Genomic DNA, 5,990 nt, shown 5'->3' with positions numbered 1-5,990 from the left:
TGGCCTCCTCCATGAAAGCTTTAAGTGGCATGGAGAGGAAGACTTTGAGCAGTTCGATATAAGGTCGCTCCCATGTGTGCCAACTTAATACCACTCCGAGTTATATAATCAAAATAATGAAGAAGCGATACGTCGTCCATAGAAAGAACACCATAAGGGCCGATTTGTTGATCCACAAACTCAACCGCATCAAAGTTTGGGGCATCAAGGTCGAAAGGCTCAGTGGTTTTTTTTTTCTTACTAGGAGGGGCACCGGAAGCTGCAGCAGAAGATTGTGGAGAATCGACCAGACGAACCCGAGGAGTAGGAATTGCTTTCCTCGGCCCGGGAGAACTTGGTATAGGAGGTTTAACTGGAACCTGAGAAGATCCCTCTTCGGCTGCCTTGGCCGAGATGTTTAAAGCAGCAGTCGCCTTCTTCGCCTTCTTGTAGGCCTTCATAGAATCATTATTCTTCGACATCTCTGAAAAACACAAAATCAAAAAGACAAGTTACAACATAGGAGAAGAAAAGCTCGGAAGCAGTATAAAAACAAATCAGACAGTACCCAAGGCAGCCCGAACCAAAGAGGGATCACTCAAAAATCTCTTAGTGTCCAGATGGGGAGGCTTCCCCCACAAATCTTCAAGAATAACTACAAAGGCCCGCTCAACCTCACTAAGCATCTCCCATGTGTAACGTGGCACTCTTACATTCTTTTGCCACTCTAGAGGAAAAGCGGGCTCATCATTTTCATCAAGAAAAAAGGGGCGGACCCCCTCAATAGCACGGATTCGGAAGATATAGTTCTTAAAATCTTTAAACGACTCATCATACATGGCAAAAACTTTATGCCCCTGGGCCGATCTGAAAGAAACCCAGGAAGCTTTCTTTTTGGAAGAACCTCCGGGCTTGGCCAAGACAAAAAGATAAAGGAAAAGGGTTTCAGAAGGGGTTACGCCCAACTCCTAGCAAAGAAGTTGAAATATTTTGATAAAATCCCAGGAGTTAGGATGAAGCTGGGACGGAGCAATGTTACAGGACCACAACAAGTCAGTTTTAAAAGCAGTAAAAGGGAAAGTAACGTTTAATTGGCTGAAGAAGTATTCATAAGCATAGAAGGAGGGACGCTCCCCCTCGACGGAAGTCGGAAAACAAACTCTCTCATCAGAATCAGGGGCAACAAGCTCGTAATTCCCTTCACAGGTACTGTTACCACAAATCCTATGACGCTTCCTCAGCTCTGTGCTAAATTCAGCATCCACAACAGAAACATACAACAAAACAAGGGAGTCCAGCCAATCGGACATCCCCTCGGGAACTTTGGAAGACATCTCTACAATGTTATTGCGAGAAGACATGAGGCCAACTAATCCTACAAATAAGAAAAGAAGAGGGGGTTACTAAAAACATCTCGGACAAGGGAGAAAACAACTCGGTTAATACGATACAGCCAAAGAAACAGAAAAGGAAAACCCCAAGACCCAAACCAAAGTCCTGGGGTATCCTTTGGAGGCAGTAACAAAGCAAGGTTTCCAGGAAAAATCTACAGCTCGCACCCCAGCATCTCTCAGAAAGAATTCAAACAGCAAACATTCTTCATCAAAGTAAAACACAGAAAGTCATTTCGGTCTACTAAGCAAAAAGCATTCCCAAAATCAAAGCACGCCAAGTAGAAACCATCAAAGGTGCAAACTTTTTCAGAATCAGACGAAAAGAAATCTCCAAACAAAGCAAGGAACAGATGCAGATTTTCTATCGGTATCAGACAGGAAACAACCGGAAGCAACAATAAAACCCTAGAAAGCCTCGACGGAAATGCCAGGAGAATGCATAAAGGAAAGTCAAGAAAAACACATTACAGTGACAAGCAAATACAAGACCACGAAAAAGATTCAAACTTTCAAACATAACAAAATCAAAGCTTCACTAAAAAACTGAAGACGAAGCTATGAAGGAAGCAAGAAAGTGAGTACCAACCTGGAAAAAGCAGCAAGCTTCAAAGAAATTGAGGATGGAAGACGAAAATTGGAGTCGCCCTCTCACGAGCAAAAAAGCACAAACAAAAGCAATAACGCAGGGAAAAACGCGGAACAACAGGCGAAAACAGAAGCTTCAGAAAAACCATCAAGCGACGCCGCAACGCAATAAAAGCTGAAATGGGGGTGAAAGGCAGAGAATGAAGGGATAAGTGCGAAGAAGTTACGAAAAGGGCGAAGGAGAGAAACCGTTTCTGGGTTTTCAAAATCAAAATAAAGAGCCAAAAAGGAAACGGGGCAATTAATGTTAAAATTAATGAAAGCATTAAACCCCCGCACGTTCCCAAAGCGCCGATATAAAAGCGCGCGCTTTTAGAGGAAAAAACGTTCTACATTCAAAAAAGGTTTCTACAAAGGAATCGACAAAGTGCTTGATTTCGGCTCTACTAGAGAAGGACTGAAGTTGAGAACTCGGCCTCAAAAAAGAAAACCGAGCTCAAGCAGGGGCACTGTTCATACCCTGGGATGAGCTGTCTGAACCGGGATGTTCAGTAGCAAAGCGATCGACCTGTTCAGGTCAAGCGGATCGACTTCTTTGCGAAGAACTCGGCCAAATCGACAGGAAAGCCCAGTAAAGGGCCCAAATGAAGGGACACAGCCCAATCCAAAGGCAGCCCAAAGCCTACAGAGGGAAGGGCGGTTCCGTTGAAGATAAGCTGACCTCACCATAAGATAAGATAAGATAAGATAACTAACTTATCTTATCTAAAAAGGTCACTCTACACCACTATAAATACACTGGAGCACCCAGGTATAACTCATACACTGATTCTACTAAAAACCTGCTTAATACCCGTGCTAACTTAAGCATCGGAGTCTCTTGCAGGTACCCCCCACCCTCCGGTGTCAAAGGATCAGCAGTGCAGCTAAATCAACAAGTCGGACCCGACAGCTCCGGCCGCCACTCACCAGCCGGACACATCAGCACCGACCAGTACAGAAGATCTCGTCCGAGATCGACCTCCAGTTTCAGGTAACCCTCGGAACAGATGCCATTCTGGGCGATTAACGCCAGGATGACATAAGAGGGAAGATTTTGTTTTTAATTCAATTTTTTTTTCAAGTTTTCATAATTCTTCAAAATCAAATCTTTTTCAAATCATATCTTTTCAATCATATCTTTTCAAAATCAATTTCTTTTCAATTTTTTTATTTATTACTATTTTCGAAAATCCTTGCTACAATTAATAATTTAATTCAAAATTTTCTAGTTGTTACTTGCCTATTAAGAAAGGATCAAAAGTTTTAATTCTAGAATCATATCTTCTAATTTCTTGTTAGTCAAGTAATCAACTTTAATTTTAAAACTTTCTCTTTTTAATTTGATTTTCAATCATATCTTCTCAATCATATCTTTTCAATCACATCTTTTTCAAAATTAAGTTTCAATCATATCTTTTTGATTTCTAATTTCAAAATCTTTTTCAAAAATCACTTAATTTCTTTCCCAATCTTAATTTTCGAAAATCCTTTACCAAATTTTCAAAATTTCTTTTATTATTTTAAAATCTTTTACTTTAATTTCAAAAATTCTTTCCCTCTTCTCATATCCTTCTATTTAAGGGACTAACACTCCTCCTCAAGGTGCAATTCGAACTCTATCCTTCTTGATAAGTTCGAATTCTCTTCTATCTACCTTCTCCTTCTATTCTTCTTTTCCTCTGACACCTCAAGGAATCTCTATACTGTGACATAGAGGATTCCATACTTTCTTCTTCTCTCTTTCATATGAGCAAGAGTAAGGACAAAGATATTCTGGTTGAGGCTGATCCTGAACCCGAAAGGACCTTGAAGAGAAAGCTGAGAGAAGCTAAAGTACAACTCTCTATAGAGGACCTAGCAGAGCTTTTCAAACAAGAAGTCATGGCAGCCGAAAACACCAACAATGCAAGGAAGGTGCTTGGTGACTTTACTGCACCTACTCCCGACTTCTATGGGAGAAGCATCTCAATCCCTGCCATTGGAGCACACAACATTGAGCTTAAGCCTCAATTAGTTTCTCTAATGCAACAGAATTGCAAGTTTCATGGACTTCCATTGGAAGATCCTCATCAGTTCTTAGCTGAATTCTTGCAAATCTGTGACATTGTCAAGACCAATGGGGTTGATCCCGAGGTCTCCAAGCTTATACTTTTTTTTCTTTGCTGTAAGAGACAGAGCTAGAACATGGTTGGATTCACAACCTAAAGAAAGCCTGAACTCTTGGGAAAAGCTAGTTAATGCCTTCTTGGCAAAGTTTTTTCCACCTCAAAAATTGAGCAAGCTTAGAGTAGAAGTCCAAACCTTCAGACAGAAGGAAGGTGAATCCCTCTATGAAGCTTGGAAAAGATACAAGCAATTGATCAGAAGGTGCCCTTCTGACATGCTTTCAGAATGGAGCATCATAGGTATATTCTATGATGGTCTGTCTGAACTATCCAAGATGTCATTGGATAGCTCTGCTGGAGGATCTCTTCATCTGAAGAAGACGCCTGCAAAAGCTCAGGAACTCATTGAAATGGTTGCAAATAACCAATTCATGTACACTTCTGAAAGGAATCATGTGAATAATGGGACAAATCAGAAGAAAGGAGTTCTTGAGATTGATACTCTGAATGCCATACTGACTCAGAATAAAATATTGACTCAACAAGTCAATATGATTTCTCAGAGTCTGTCTGAAATGCAAGCAGCAACAGGCAGTACTAAAGAAGCTTCCTCTGAAGAAGAAGCTTATGATCCTGAGAACCCAGCAATGGAAGAGGTGAATTACATGGGAGAATCCTATGGAAACACCTATAATCCTTCATGGAGAAATCATCCAAATCTCTCATGGAAGGACCAACAGAGGCCTCAACAAGGCTTCAACAACAGTAATGGTGGAAGAAACAGGTTTATCAATAGCAAACCTTTTCCATCATCTTCTCAGCAACAGACAGAGAATTCTAAGCAGAGCCACTCTATCTTAGCAACTGTAGTCTCTGATCTAATTAAAACCACTCAGAGTTTCATGACTGAAATAAGGTCCTCCATTAGAAATTTGGAGGCACAAGTGGGTCAGCTGAGTAAGAAAGTTACTGAACTCCCTCCTAGTACTCTTCCAAGCAATACAGAAGAGAATCCAAAAGGAGAGTGCAAGGCCATAAACACGTCTCACATGGCCGAACCTGGAGAGGAGGAAGAGGCAGTGATCTCCACTGAGGAGGACCTCACTGGACGTCCACTGGCCTCCAAGGAGTTCCCTCATGAGGAACCATGGGAATCTGAGGATCACACAGAGACCATAGAGATTTCATTGAATTTACTTCTGCCATTCATGAGCTCTGATAAGTACTCTTCCTCTGAAGAGGATGAAGATGTTACTGAAGAGCAAGTTGCTAAATACCTTGGAGCAATCATGAAGCTAAACGCCAAGTTATTTGGTAATGAGACTTGGGAGAATGAACCTCCATTGCTCACTAAAGAACTGGATGACTTAACTAGGCAGAAATTACCTCTGAAGAGACAAGATCCTGGGAAGTTCTCAATACCTTGTACCATAGGCACCATGACCTTTGAGAAGGCTCTGTGTGACCTAGGGTCAAGTATAAACCTCATGCCTCTCTCTATAATGGAGAAGCTAGGGATCATTGAGGTACAAGCTGTAAGAATCTCACTAGAGATGGCAGACAATTCAAGGAAACAAGCTTATGGACTTGTAGAAGATGTCTTGGTAAAGGTTGAAGACCACTACATCCCTGCTGATTTTATAATCCTAGAGACTGGAAAGTGTGTGGATGAATCCATCATCCTTGGCAAACCCTTCCTAGCCACAGCAAAAGCTATAATTGATGTTGACAGAGGAGAATTGATCATTCAAGTGAATGAAAACTCCCTTGTGTTTAAAGCTTAAGGATATCCCTTTGTAACCATGGAGAGGAAGCATGAAGAGCTTCTTTCAATACAAAGTCAGACAGAGCCCCCACAGTCAAACTCTAAGTTTGGTGTTGGGAG

General features: G+C 41.4%; 1 non-coding gene across 1 annotated transcript; it reads right to left on the bottom strand.

Moving 5' to 3' along the window:
* Positions 1–4,278: 4,278 nt before the first annotated feature.
* Positions 4,279–4,386, bottom strand: LOC148547809 (small nucleolar RNA R71). Its single transcript, XR_015898124.1, has one exon. It is a non-coding gene; the product is annotated as a small nucleolar RNA R71 (small nucleolar RNA).
* Between the last annotated feature and the right edge of the window lie 1,604 nt (positions 4,387–5,990).

The sequence above is a fragment of the Arachis ipaensis genome, chromosome B8 (genome assembly GCF_059453495.1).
Source record: "Arachis ipaensis isolate K30076 ecotype BB chromosome B8, ASM5945349v1, whole genome shotgun sequence".
Classification (NCBI taxonomy): domain Eukaryota; kingdom Viridiplantae; phylum Streptophyta; class Magnoliopsida; order Fabales; family Fabaceae; genus Arachis; species Arachis ipaensis.
This window is presented reverse-complemented; position numbering and strand designations above follow the sequence as displayed.